Source organism: Oryctolagus cuniculus, chromosome 21, assembly GCF_051225735.1.
Source record: "Oryctolagus cuniculus isolate XC-2025 breed Fujian yellow rabbit chromosome 21, ASM5122573v1, whole genome shotgun sequence".
In the NCBI taxonomy this organism is placed as follows: Eukaryota; Metazoa; Chordata; class Mammalia; order Lagomorpha; family Leporidae; genus Oryctolagus; species Oryctolagus cuniculus.
In genome coordinates, this window is record NC_142887.1 from 30,248,879 (window position 1) to 30,263,639 (window position 14,761).

Below are 14,761 nucleotides of genomic sequence, written 5' to 3' on the forward strand. Positions count from 1 at the left end.
TGGAACAAAGAGGAAAAAAGTGGAAAAAATACACATCAGTGTCTTACACTTCTTTTTTTTACAATTGATTAAAAAAGATGAATAGGACAGACTGAATAATAGGGAGGTGGGGAGAGAAAGTGGCAGCTGGGGAGGGCTCAGGGCACATGACTGGGACTGCAGAGAAAGAAAAACATTGCCATGTGGGTGAGCAAACTGCTGAAGTTTCAAAGCAACAGTAATTTTACACTGAAAATCCTGTAATTACGTGCTTGGCTGTTTAATAAAAACGTCCTGTAGTGAAATTACTATATATTTACTTTGTATCTGAAATGCAGAGTACCTTAAATACATGTCTCACAGTGGGATGAGTGCTACATCTTAAAGTTTTTGAAAAAGGAAATTAGCTGTTTTTAGTAGCAGCTGCTCAGAAATTTCCCAACTATAGATAATCAATTCAGAGTTACCTGATTAAATCTATCATTTGTCAGTCATGGAGTGTTCCTCTTTGCTGAACTCTGGAACTAAAATTTCTGTAGGAAAACAAATGGTTGTATTCTTAACACATTACATACGAACTCACTGCGAGAAAGTTGGTAACGAGAATGATCAAGTTGCATCTTTACAGAAATGGAGGCTGTCTGGCCTGAGGTTGAAGTGCAGCCTGCACTTCTAAGGGCTGGAATCTCGTGCCCTCACAAACATCCAGCAATCTCACTGTTTTGCACCCTGAGAGGCAGCAGATCATGAGCCACCTAGTTGGATCGCTGTTACCACATGGGAGACCCTGATTGAGATTTGGGCTCCTGGCTTTGGCTTGGCCCAGCCCTGGCTGATATGGGCTTTTGGGGGATTGAACCAGCAGATACCAAATTTCTGTCTTTCAAACAAAATAAAACAAAAAACAAACAACAACAACCAAAAAACCTCACTACTTTAATGACAGTTAAAATGACGTTTAGTAAGTAGTGTTAAATGTAGGGTAATTCTCAAGCTTTAAAATGCACCTGAGCCAATTGGGTATATCCTTAAAGTCGTAGCTTTATTCACTAGATTTGGGCAAGTCGTGAGATCTTGCCTGCTAACAGACTCATGGAGGGCGGTTGCTGGTAGGCCAGGCATGACATCAAATAGTGAACTTTCATGACATTGCCTCTCTAGCTCACGCTCCCTGGTCTCTCTGTGGGTCGGCCTTTGCATTTCTTGATCCATGTGCATTTCCACCTCTGACTCCTTGCTCGTGCCTCTCACTGTCCCCCTTTCCTTCTGTCTCTCTCTGCCTTCCTCTTTCTCTGCTTCCCTCTCCTTCCTTCCTTTCTGCTTTCCTCTTCTCTGTCTCTTCTCTCTGCCAATCGACCTCCCTCTTACCTCCTTTTGTAGCCTGCCCCTTCTTCCCTGAGTAGGTATCCAACTGAGGGACAGGAAATGTACCTTTACAGGAATGAAGTCCAGGAGTCTTCACTCACTTGTGAATTTTTTGAGGGCTGGAGCTCATGAGGCCCAGAAGGGAGGGCTTGAACTCTACTCCCTGCCTACTACATGAGGTTGGCTAGATTTTTACTAATGACCACGAAAGTAGTTCTGAGACCTCCTATAGATAACAGAGTGGGGAAACTAGGAAAAAATGAGTGATACCTCGTCCTGGGGAGTAGCTAATGGGAGAGGCAAGGGTACTAGTGTTAGATCTTGACCCGTAATGGCTAGATGAGGGGTTAGAGAGGAGGGCGTCTGGACAAACTTGCTCTTTCTAAAAATTTTGAGAACTCTAATATTCTTTACATCCCATGAAGATTTTATATACTTTCCATTAACATATACTAATTGTACATATTTATGGGGCACCGTGTGATATCAGGATACTTATACAGCATGCACTGGTCTCATCACAGTGATTAGCCTTTCCATCGCCTATGAGCTCCTCTCTCCCAGTTCTTCATAAAATGCATAGCCGACTATCACGAACTGCAGTCACCCCCGAGCTTGCTTTTGGTTCTGCTCTGCCCTCTGCTGGCTCATGGCCTCCTCTGCTCCAGCAGATTGAAGAGCACAGGATATGTGTCTGCGTTAGGAAACGCCCGCCCGCTGAGTAAACAAGGTAGGGAAGCAGTTGTCAGAAAGATGCTGTCATGTGAGTCCCTCTGCGTCCAGCAAGCACCTCCTAAAATTCTCTTTCTGCAGAATTGGCCAAGAAGGAAATTGATGTGATTTCCATTCCTAGCAAGTGTCTTGTCTTGGTACACGAACCCAGATTAAAAGTGGACTTAACAAAGTATCTGGAGAACCAAGCATTCTGCTTTGACTTTGCAGTTGATGAAACAGTTTAAATGAAGTTGTCTACAGGTTGGTTTTTTCTCCTTGTGTCCTCCTTCACTGACGCTTTCCACTTTTAAATGCAGGATACTTTGGTAACACTACGCACAGACACCCTGGAGTTGAAACCCCTTGCTGGCCTCTCATGTTTTCTGGGGTCAGTGCTAGAAGCCAGGACAGCCCCATTTTGTACTTGTCACATCCCTTTCTGCAGCTTTAGTGAATGGATCACGAGTGAGGTATCATCCAGTACACTTTGAGGCTGGGCTGCACAGGCTCCAAGGGTCCTCCTGGTGTCTATGTCAGCTACCCCTATTCCCATTGGACTTAATAGGCTCAGGGAACCTCAGCTCTGCTCACACACACACTGGACTCATATGACTATTTAAATCAATCTAAATAAAACTTAAATTCAAATTCCAGTGCCTTATTTATACTGCCCATATTTCAGTTGATCAGTTGCCACGTGTGGCAGTGGCTACTATTGAACAGCACAGTGGCTACTGTCCAATCATCACAGAAAGTTCTGGAGCAGAGTTTGACACACTAGGCGTAGGCCACATCTGGCTCATGGTAGCCAGGCTGAAGCCAGGAGCTAGGAACGCCATCTGGGTCTATCACATGGGTGATAGGGACTCAAGTACTTGGGCCATCTTCCTCTGCCTTCCCAGGTACATTAGCAGAAAGCTGGACTGGAAGCAGAGGAGCTGGAACTAGAACTGGCACTCCAATGTAGGATGCCTGTCTCACAAGTGCTGGTTTAACCTGCACCACAACACTGGCCCCTGTATCGATAAGTTCTGGATCCATGACTTCAACCAACCATGGGTCAAAAAGATTCAGGAAAAAATGTATCTGTATTCAACATGCACAGGTTTTCCCCCTTTGTCATTGCTTCCTAAGCTATACAGTGTGACAACTCCTTATATAAAGTTTACATTGTGTTAGGTATTATGAAATATAGAGGAGCTGAAGAATAGGAGAGGATATGCATAGGTTATATGTAAATACTATGGCATTTTATACAAGAATTTGAGTAACTGTGGATTTTGGCGTCGGGTTGTGGGGTAGGGGTCCTGAAATCAATCCCGTGCAGATACTGAGGGATGGCTCCACAAATACTCTTACCCTCCTCTGCATCCTTTCTCTTAGATTCACAGCAAGGCCACTGGTACAGACAATTTTTGAAGGGGGAAAAGCAACTTGCCTTGCATATGGCCAGACAGGAAGTGGCAAGACACGTGTGAGTATTCAGGGCTGGACGGGGAGAGCCTTCCTGTGGTGCAGCACTGGGCCTGGAGGACAGGGAGCTGCTTCCAGAAATTCAGTGCAGATGCTCCATATGCTCTCACCACAGCAGATGCGGGGTGGGCTGAGGTCGATCTAAATCCAGCCTCCTCCTGGCTTGTAACAGTGTGTCTCACTGTTGCAGTGGAACCAGTAGAATTCTGGCCTGAACCAAGGGCCTTGTGTGTCTGTGTGTGTGACAAAGGCAGAGAGAGACTTCCATTTGCTTGTTTATTCACCAAATGCCCAGAACAGCCAAGAGCTAGGAACTTATTTATTTATTTATTTATTTGAAAGAGTTACACAGAGAGGGGGAGAGACAGAGATCAGAGAGATCTTCCATCCACTGGTTCACTCCCCAGATGACTGCAATGACCAGAGCTAGGCCAATCTGGAGCCAGGAGCTTCTTCTGGGTCTCCCACATGGGTGGCAGGGACCCAAACACTTGGGCCATCTTTTGTTCCTTTTTCCAGGCCATTAGCAGGGAGCTGGATTGGAAGCAGAGCAGGCAGGACTCAAACTGGCACCCTTATGGGATGCTGGCATCAAAGGTGGCACCTTAACCTGCTATGCCACGATGTTGGCCCCGAGAGCTAGGAACTTAAACTTGCTCTCTCAAGTGGGTGGCAGGTGCCCAAGCCCTTAGGCCATGATCTGCTGCCACCAAGGTTGTGTATTAGCAGGAAGCTAGAACCTCCCAGGACTTGAACCTGCTTACTCTGATAATGGAATGTTGGTGTCCCAGTCAGCATATTAACTGCTGCACCGAGTGCCTGTTCCCTCAAGGGTCTTCTCCCCCTTCCTTTTGCAGACTATGGGTGGAGACCTAGCTGGTAAAGCCCAGAATGCATTGAAAGGCCTGTAGGTATTGCATTCTGTCGCATTGGGGTTGGGCACAGAAAGGCAGGTTGTTTACTTATCCAGGCTCACTCTCTCTCAGCCCGAGATGTCTTCCTGCTGAAGAATCAGCCTCGCTACCAAAACCTGGGCCTGGAAGTCTATGTGACATTCTTTGAGATCAACAATGGAAAGGTGGCTGGCAAGGAGCTCCTTGTTTATGCTGTTGGGGTTTCTGACTTTCTAAAACCTTGAATTCTGCTAGCAATTGATAGCAGCCCAACAACCTGTTAGCTGTCAAACTTCTGATGGACCACCTGCCCTGCATGAGTAGAGGATTTTATCTGATGGTTTCATCAACAGGAATAGTAGGACGACTCCTCAGGTCTCCATCTCAGATGGGGTTTGCCTGGGTGCACCATCATCCCTTGACCCACCTTCTCCATCACCTGCTTCCCTGATTGTACTCGTTCATTCTCCTAATTGCCCCTTCCTCTCCTATACCTCTCTCTACTTCCTAACAGTGTGTTGGTTTTTGCGGAGTTGTCTTCCCTAGGGCAAGATTTGAGTATTAAAAGTAGCTAATATTTATCATATTCGGGTACCGTATACTAAGCACTATCTGAAGCACTTTGTGGTTTCAACTTCATGCATGAGAAACAAGGCTGGAGTGGTTAAATAACTTGCCGAAGCTGGCACAGCTGATAGTGTAGCAGAGTTGCTTCAAACCAAGGCAGCTTGGTTCAGATCCCAAGTATAATGCCCTCTGCTGGCCTGGGATCTGTCAGCCTGGGTTCTCTGTCCTTGCCCAGCTGCCATGGGGGCTCTGTAGGAGGGAGGAGTGGGTAGGGTGACTATGGTCTCAGCCTCCTGCTTCCTGTCTGGCACAGCTGTTCGACTTGCTCAACAAGAAGGCCAAACTGCGTGTGCTGGAAGATGGCAAGCAACAGGCACAGGTGGTGGGGCTGCAGGGGCACCTGGTCAACTCCGCTGATGATGTCATCAGGATGATCGACATGGGCAGCACCTGCAGGTCAGAGCACTGGAAGAGGACAGGCCAGATAACGCATGGTTCAGGTGGCAGGGTAGCCCTGAGCCCATTTCTGTTTCTAGAGTGTGGCTTCCCCCCAGCTTGGTAAAGGCTACAAAGTCCAGAGCTCATCAGAACTGAGAATGCTTTCATCTTACCAAAGAAGGCTTTGTTTGCAGGCTATTACCTTGGAGGCATGTTTCCTGACATCTCTGGGTTTTTCCTTGTTCTCTCATCCCTTTGTGGTGGAAGTTAGGAGCTCTAGGTCTGTTCCTGGCTGGAAGTAATGGAGCTGTAACTCCTCTGTGAGAAGTAGGGAACACTGCCATCAAGGCCTTAGGCATGGCCCACTGTGGTGCTGAGCAGCTGCGGAGGCCCTGGAGGAGTGCTGTCCCCTGCAGGGCCGTCAGCTTTACCAGATGGTTCATTACAGCCCCCGCCCTTCCCTGCGTGTCCTCTGTGTGACACAGGACACTGCTTTCCTTCTGCAAGTTCACATGAGCCCCCAGGTCTAGCCAAGGCCCTCACACTGAATCCATTCTGGCTGTCAAGAAAATGTGTTAGGCCAGATTAGTCTGGAGGGAGAGCTGCTGCCCAAGCAGAGCAGCATGAAGTCTGGGACAGGAACTTAGGACTTCTTAGTGTCCTGCCAGGTCCCTCCCTCACCAGAGACTGAGGTGGCCTGGACTCTGGGGTGCCGGGGGCCTGGTGACCCCAAAAGCTCATAGCCTTTCTTTTTTTTTTTTTTTTGACAGGCCGAATGGACAGTGAGAGACAGAGAGGAAGGTCTTCCTTTTGCCGTTGGTTCACCCTCCAATGGCCGCCATGGCCAGCGCACCATGCTGATCTGAAGGCAGGAGCCAGGTGCTTCTCCTGGTCTCCCATGGGGTGCAGGGCCCAAGCACTTGGGCCATCCTCCACTGCACTCCCGGGCCATAGCAGAGAGCTGGCCTGGAAGAGGGGCAACCGGGACAGAATCCGGTGCCCCGACCGGGACTAGAACCCGGTATGCCAGCGCCGCAAGGTGGAGGATTAGCCTACTGAGCCACGGCGCTGGCCAATAGCCTTTCTTTGCCCTCTTGCAATAGGACCTCTGGGCAGACATTTGCCATCTCCAACTCCTCCCGGTCCCATGCCTGCTTCCAGATTCTTCTTCGAGCCAAAGGGAGAATGCATGGCAAATTCTCTTTGGTGGATCTGGCAGGGAATGAGCAAGGTGCTGCCACTTCTAGCGCTGACCGGCAGACCCGCATGGAGAGTGCAGAAATTAACAAGAGTCTCCTGGCCCTGAAGGCAGTGGGATGAGTGTGGAGGGGCTACCTTGGAGTTCTGCTGGAAGGGAGGGAGCGGTTACACAGGAGGAAAGGGACCTCACTTGTTGCTGCTCTTGCTCCACAGGAGTGCATAGGGCCCTGGGACAGATCGAGGCTCATACCCCGTTCTGTGAGAGCAAGCTGACACAGGTGCTCAGGGACTCCTTTATCAGGGAAAACTCAAGGACTCGCATGGTGAGTGCAGTAGCCTGGAGGTGATGGTGCAGGAGGAAACAGTTGCTTTCCAAAGAGACATTTCGTTCTGTCTGTGGGCAAGAGGCTCAGCACCTGGCTGCCTGGGGAGTCCAGGCTCTAACCTGACTTCAGCACCCACCTCGTTGCCCACCCACGTGGGAAGGAAAGGATCTACCTCCCTTTACTGAGTTTAAGTGCAGCTCTTGGTGGCGGTGGAGTGGGGGGGGTCATTCCTCTCTTACCTAGTGAGAAGGGAGTTTCAGAATTCAGAAGCCTCTGAGTAAGCAGGAGAGCCAAGCCCTGTCTTGCATGGCTTCCCTCAGGCTCACTGGGTTTCAGCCTAGAAAACGGACCAAAGCATGAGGTTCCAGCTTTGAATGATTTTTCATCCTCCACCCATTTTTTCCCCAAACCCTTCAAGGTGAGGTCTACCCTCCCTTCCCTCCAGGGAACAGCCTCTCCCTACCAGCTGGGTATGCACAGCCTGGGTGCTATTGAGTGCTCTCATCTAACTGTGGGTCTTGGCAGCCACTCTGGGAGCAGGGTGTCTAGTGCCCTCACCCTGTGATCTTCAGCCTCGAACCATCCTTTCCCTTGTTAGGGTCGAGAAACATCCACCGCCCAAGGAACGACTCCAAGAGACACTCTCTTGCAATCAGCAAGGGGTTTATTCAAACCAGCATGCTGGTGCTCTCTGAACACACAGGAACAGAGCAGCCCCGAGAAGTCAAGGGTCAGGGTTTTTATAGGGTTTTCAGAGACATTCCACCATTTAGCGAATCATCTCACCCGCGGGAAACTCATTATCGAATCAACCCACACCTCTGGAAACTCATTAGCGAATCAACCCACACCTCTGGAAACTCATTAGCAAATCAACCCACACCGAAGGAAACTCATTAGCATGCGCGGGGAGTTCAAAGGACATCTGGGGGAACGATGGGTGAGGCAAGGGTTACATAGCTTCGGACCCTCTTCCTCACACAGGTGCAGCTGTAAATATAAGGAACCGGAACTATACAACCCCTGCCCCACCGGGTTTCAGCTTTGGGGAAGGAGGTTTAGGCCTGCAGTTTTAATTCTTCACCCTCTTTGGCAGATTGTCATGATCTCACCGGGGGTAAGTTCCTGTGAAAATACTTTAAACCCACTCCGCTATGCAGACAGGTACCAGTACCTATAGCCAGGTAGGATGTGGGCTGGCATCGGGGAAGGAAATGGCAATGCTGGAAGGGGAAGGCTTGGGGACCTCAGTGTCGGCTATGTCCTGTGACTCAGAAATCTGAGGCTTGGGATTTCAGCCATGATGCCAGGTCTGTCCCTTCCTCTCTGGGCCTTGGTGAATCAGCCGTGTCTGTTTGTTAACCAGGCCAGCTTCATCTGTACACCGCTTCTCCTTGGCTGAAGGCAAAGGTGCTCCTCCACCCCTTGTATCCTGGGTGGGGCTGCCTTCCTGCGGTGGGTACCAGGGAGCTGCTGTGGGATCCCAGAGCTTGTTGTTTCCTCAGAGTCAAGGAACTGAATCCCCACAGAGGGCCCAGTGGAGAGAAGCTAACTCAGATGGAAACAGAAGAGATGGAAGCCAGCTCTAAGGGGGCCCGGAGTGCAAGCAACGTAAGGGGCAGGGTGGGGACAGGCAAGACAGAAATGGGGCCTGCAGAGGTGGGGACTGGGCCACACTGTCTTTCTCTTGGCTCCCTTAGTTCTCCAACGAAGAGGATGAACTGTCTTCCCAGGTGTCCAGCTTTAATGAAGCCACGACCCAGATCAGGGAGCTGGAAGAGAGGGCCAAGGAAGAGCTCAAGGAAATTGTGCAGGTGGGAGGTGGCCCTCTTGGGGGAGGGGCTGGGGATCTACCCTGGCACAGCCCTCGGAGGGTCAGCGCTGTGGAAAGGGCAGCAGGGCCCTAAAGCTGGAGTCTTGTACGTAGTTTATGCCAAGTGCCCAGACTTCATTACTGAGAGAGGAGAAGCCATTGGAAGCAGTTTGGCAGAGTGGTGACATGGTTGTGTCAGAGCTTTGGATGCATTCCTGTGGCCACGGTGTGGATCCTGGTCTGGGGACTAGAAAGGAAGAGCAAAGGTGGAAGAAGTAAGGAAATAGTTGGGAAGAATCCCAGAGAAATGTTGGTGCCTAGACCATGTGTGCTTGGCCATGGGATAAGACCCAAGCACTATTTAGGGAATGGAATTGGCAGGTTTTGATATCCAGCAAGGTGAAAGAATAGAGCTGCCACTCAGATTTCAGGCTTGGGCATGAAGAACAGTGATGTCATTCATTCAACACAGGGGTTAGAGACAAGTTGAGTAGGAAGAATATGGATCATGCTGAGGATTTCCCAGGAGAGAGGGGGAGGGGGCAGGATATGGGCTGTGGACAGAGGAGTGGCGTCTTTTTTTTAAGATTGATTAATTCATTTGAAAGATCTTCCACCTGCTGGTTCACTCCCCAAATGTCCACAACAGCTGAAGCTAGGAGCTTCTTCGGGTCTTCCATGTGGGTTCAGGGGCCCAAGTACTTGCACCATCCTCTGGCTACTTTGCCAGGCTCATCAGCAGGGTGCTGGGTCAAAAGTGGAGCTTCTTTATCCGCTATGCCACAACGCTGACCCTTGAGGGGTGGCATCTTGTGCAGGCATCTGTGTTGCATGTACAGCCCCAAGAATGATGTGCAGAAGTCGCTTGGTTGTGTCTGAGTTGATAGGGTCTTTCCTGTGTTGTTACAGCAAGGACCAGGCTGGCTTGAGCTCTCCATGATGACTGAGCAGCCAGATTATGACCTGGAGACTTTTGTGAACAAAGCGGAATCTGCCCTGGCCCAGCAAGCCAAGCACTTCTCGGCTCTGCGAGGTGGGTGCGGCTGGATGGGTGCCAGCGGACTGTGGTGGCCTCTGTGGCTCCCAGGCAAAGTGGCAGAGGCAGCTCTGCTCTGAGTGAAGGGGGGCCTCTGGGACTCCGCTAACCCCATGTATCTCACTGCCCCTTCCTTCCAGATGTCATCAAGGCTTTGCGTGTGGCCATGCAGCTGGAAGAGCAGGCCAGCAGACAGATAAGCAGCAAGAAACGGCCCCAGTGACAACTGCAAAGGAAAGATCTGTTTCACACCCTCCTCTGCAAACTTTGGGCACCTGTGGGTTGGCCAGGGTCTGAGCTGGGATGGGTGTCAGTAAATGCCAAGTATGGGGGCATGGGTCCCAGGGCAGCTGGGGAGGGGTCAGAGGGACACTGGATGCTACTTTCTGTTTCCTCAGTTGCCCCCCTAAGGGGGGCAAGCAAGGAGGACATCCTAGTTACTTGCTGTGTATTGCTTGCTGGGGGAGGGCTCCCTGGGGACAGAAGAAGCTGGGGTTCAGCTCTGCTGACGCTGACCTGCTTTCCACACTCTTGGTCCAGGCTCTTATGTCTTCTAACTGAAAAAAGAGTTTCTGGGATTTCCTCCTTCCTTGCTATTTTTAAAGCCCGAGAGGATCCCTGCTGTTTTATGTGTTTATTCATGTGTCTCACAATAAAGCAAGAAAAAAAATTAGCCTTTTGAGTGGTGTAGGGGGAGGGTCTAGGATGTGTCTGAGCCTTCTGGGACACAGGACAGGACCACAGCATGACCTCTGGGCAGTGCTGGCTCAGTACTACCCCTGCAGTTTCTGTGACAGGCTGAAGCCTCCACTCTGACACATTGCTCTGTTTGATTAGGCACTCAGGAGGCTCTGGGCCCTTTCCTAGAGAAAGGAACTATAAAAAGGAGATGGCCTTCTGCCTATTAGAGTCTATTCAAGAGAGGTTGAAGATTCTGTGGGAACACTAACAAGAAAGTGCTTGACTTGCTGGACAAGCAAAGGATCTGAAGGACCACACCAATTCGATCTCAGAAAATGAGAAGTTTGCCGAGTTGTCTGAGCCAAACACAGGGCAGGGGCAGTTTACAAACTGGAAGACTCCACATTCCAAGTACAGAGTATGAAGTACTGAATGGTAATGAGGTCATTAGTTTCAAGGCTAGGAGCCATGGAATCAAGTGCCTGGTCAGGAGGCTTCAGTCAGGGATATGAGCAGGGGCGCTACCGCTGAAACTCCAGGGAACACGGGGGTCAGCGCACCAGGTTCTGGCCCTCAGCCTGATGCTTCCTTTGTGAAACAAGGACAGTCTACCTCCTGGTGAGAGAATTACTAGTTTCAGGAACCATAACATTTGAATTTCTGGATTGAGAAATTTGGCCTGGTCAAAAGCTTGACAAATGACACCATCTCTGTGACCTTAAAAAACCTTCCAGAAAGATGGCCCAAGTCCTTGGGCACTTGTACCCAAATGGGAGACCCAGAAGAAGCTCTTGGCTCCTGGCTTTGGCCTGGCCTAGTCCTGGCCATTTTGGCCATTTGGGGAGTGAACCAGTGGATGAAAGATTCTTTCTCCTCTCTATATATTTCTGCCTTTCAAATAAATGAATAAACCTTAAATTAAAAAAAAATAGCAGCCGGCGCCGTGGCTCAAAAGGCTAATCCCCCACCTTGCAGCGCCAGCACACCGGATTCTAGTCCAGGTCGGGGCGCCAGATTCTGTCCCGGTTGCCCCTCTTCCAGGCCAGCTCTCTGCTGTGGCCAGGGAATGCAGTGGAGGACAGCCCAAGTGCTTGGGCCTTGCACCCCATGGGAGACCAGGAGAAGCACCTGGCTCCTGCCTTCGGATCAACGCGGTGCACCGGCTGCAGCACGCTGACCGTGGCGGCCATTGGAAGGTGAACCAACGGCAAAGGAAGACCTTTCTCTCTGTCTCTCTCACTGTCCACTCTGCCTGTCAAAAAAAAAAAAAAGCTTCCAAAACCGAATCCGGCCCCTTCTGTAAAATGAAGCTATCAAACCACAGTTAGAAGGATTTTTTTAACTTTATTTAATGAATATAGATTTCCAAAGTACAGCTTATGGACTACATTGGCTCCCCCCACCCATGACTTCCCTCCCATTGCAACCCTTCGCTTTCTCGCTCTCTCTCCCCTTCCATTCCTATCAAGATTCATTTTCAGTTTTCTATATATACAGAAGATCAGTTTAGTATACATTCAGTAAAGATTTCAACAGTTTGCACCCCCACAGAAACACAAAGTGAAAAATACTGTTTGAGTACTCGTTATAGCATTAAATCTCAATGCACAGCACATTAAGGACAGAGATCCTACATGAGGAGTAAGTGCACAGTGACTCCTGTTGTTGACTCTACAAATTGACACTCCTGTTTATGTCATCAGTAATCTCCCTATGCTCCAGTCATGAGTTTCCAAGGCTATGGAAGCCTTTTGAGTTCTCCGACTCTTATTTAGACAAGGTCATAGTCAAAGTGGAGGTTCTCTCCTCCCTTCAGAGAAAGGTACCTCCTTCTTTGATGACCTGTTCTTTCCACTGGGACCTCACTCACAGAGATCTTTCATTTAGGTCTTTTTTTTTTTTTTTTCGCCAGAGTGTCTTGGCTTTCCATGCCTGAAATACTCTCATGGGCTTTTCAGCTGGATCCAAATGCCTTTAGGGCTGATTCTGAGGCCAGAGTGCTGTTTAGGACATCTGCCATTCTATGAGTCTGCTGTGTATCTCGCTTCCCATGTTAGATCGCTCTCCCCCTTGTGTATTCTATCGGTTAGTATTAGCAGGTACTAGACTTGTTTATGTGCTCCCTTTGACTCTTAGTCCTTTCTTTATGATCAATTGTGAACAGAAATTGATCACTTGGACTAGGGAGATGGCATTGGTACATGCCACCTTGATGGGATTGAATTGGAGTCCCCTGGTATGTTTCTAACTCTACCATTTGGGGCAAGTCAGCTTGAGCATGTCCCAAATTGTACATCACCTCCCTCTCTTATTCCCACTCTTATGTTTAACAGGGATCACATTTCAGTTAAATTTCAACACTTAAGAATAACTGTGTGATAATTACAGAATTAAACCAGTCATATTAAGTAGAACAGACAAAAAAATACTAAGAGGGATAATGAATTAAGTTGTTCATTAATAGTCAGGGCTATGCTGATCAAGTCACCGTTTCTCATAGTGTCCATTTCACTTCAACAGGTTTCCTTTTTGGTGTTCAGTCAGTTGTCACCGATCAGGGAGAACATATGATATTTGTCCCTTTGGGACTGGCTTATTTCACTCAGCATGATGTGTTCCAGATTCCTCCATTTTGTTGCAAATGACTGGATTTCATTGTTTCCTACTGCGGTATAGTATTCTAAAGAGTACATATCCCATAATTTCTTTATCCAGTCTACTGTTGATGGGCATTTAGGTTGGTTCCAGTTCTTGGCTATTGTGAATTGTGCTGCAATAAACATTAGGGTGCAGACCGCTTTTTTGTTTTCCAATTTAAATTCCTTTGGGTAAATCCCAAGGAGTGGGATGGCTGGGTTGAATGGTAGGGTTATCTTCAGGTTTCTGAGGAATCTCCAGACTGACTTCCATAGTAGCTTGACCAGTTTGCATTCCCACCAACAGTGGGTTAGTGTCCCTTTTTCCCCCACATCCTCGCCAGCATCTGTTGTTGGTAGATTTCTGTAGGTGAGCCATTCTAACCAGGGTGAGGTGAAACCTCATTGTGGTTTTGATTTGCATTTCCCTGATTGCTAGTGACCTTGAACATTTTTTCATGTGCCTGTTGGCCATTTGGATTTCCTCTTTTGATAAATATCTATTGAGGTCTTTGGCCCATCTCTTAAGTGGGTTGTTTGTTTTGTTTTTGTGGAGTTTCTTGATCTCTTTGTAGATTCTGGTTATTAACCCTTTATCTGTTGCATAGTTTGCAAATAATCAATCCAGGGGCAGAAGTTCAGTTAACACATCAGTTAGGATGCCTGCATCCCATATCTAAGTCTCTGGGTTCAAGTCCCAGCTCCATCCTCTGTTCCAGGTACTCTTTTTTTTAATTTTAAAAGGGATTTATTAATACATTAGATTCGCAGGGTCACAGCAAATGCATTACAATTATTATAACATAATTCTCATCAATTTTCATTAATGTGATATTAATACAAAGAGAATAGATTCAATGTAGTTCATAAATACAATTCTAAAAACAAAATGATGTTTCCTTTCCTTCTCCACTCCTTCCTTTTTTATTTTTTGAAATAACATATCTTTAATATACATTATAGTCAGAGGCTTACTGTTCCACTAATGAAGAGTTCAACATGTAAAAAGTCAAAGACCAAAGTTCCAATTCCTTCTACTGCACAATCTGGGAACAACAGGTGGTAGCTTGAGCTGGTCCCTGTCACCCATGGGAGAGACCAGGATTGAATTTTTTGGCTCATGGCTTTGGACTGGCCCAGCCAGAGCCTTTGGAGGCATACGGGAAAGGAAGCAGTAGACGAGAGTTCTTTTTGATGTTTGTCAGTCTAAATGTGTCTCTATTTCACTGTCTATTTTGCTTCTTACATATATAAACAACATGCAGACAATATTTTAGAGGTAAATTCAAATAGTGGTTAAAAATTTTTAAATTAAATTTTAATTCAATTAATTTAGATTAAATTTTAAGTTGAAACAATTAACATATGACTTTTCTCTAACCTATCAAATTGACTTTTTAATTCAATTAATGTTCAGTTTTGGCCAATATACAGAATTAGAACACTGACAATGTTGGTAGGACTGCAACAGATGCAGCGATTCTGGGAGCAATGAACAATAAGTCTTAATGTGTTACAAGCAAGCTCATTAGCAGTAATTTAACAAAAGTAGAAAAACATTCCTGGTAGGAAACCAACTTTTAGAACCCCAATCAATGTTCCACTTGTCCCAAAAGTTTAATTCTATACCAGTCTCTCTC

At 47.8% G+C, this 14,761-nt stretch overlaps 1 protein-coding gene, 1 long non-coding RNA gene and 1 pseudogene across 10 annotated transcripts in view; 2 read left to right on the forward strand and 1 right to left on the reverse strand.

Annotated features, from left to right (window-relative positions):
* The window catches only part of LOC127488352 (uncharacterized), a 374,426-nt gene that overhangs the window by 236,708 nt on the left and 122,957 nt on the right, over window positions 1-14,761 (forward strand). The gene's annotated exons all lie outside the window — the stretch shown is intronic.
* Window positions 1,920-10,477, forward strand: LOC103345648 (kinesin-like protein KIF2C; annotated as a pseudogene). Its single transcript, XR_016227463.1, has 13 exons — window positions 1,920-2,074; window positions 2,158-2,319; window positions 3,442-3,532; window positions 4,389-4,442; window positions 4,502-4,609; window positions 5,305-5,447; window positions 6,533-6,737; window positions 6,843-6,952; window positions 8,052-8,119; window positions 8,461-8,557; window positions 8,656-8,769; window positions 9,678-9,801; window positions 9,945-10,477. The product of XR_016227463.1 is annotated as a kinesin-like protein KIF2C (transcript).
* LOC149119890 (uncharacterized) lies at window positions 6,988-7,612 on the reverse strand. The gene is made up of 2 exons (XR_016227173.1): window positions 7,514-7,612; window positions 6,988-7,292 (listed from the first exon to the last, which is right to left on the reverse strand). It is a non-coding gene; the product is annotated as an uncharacterized LOC149119890 (long non-coding RNA).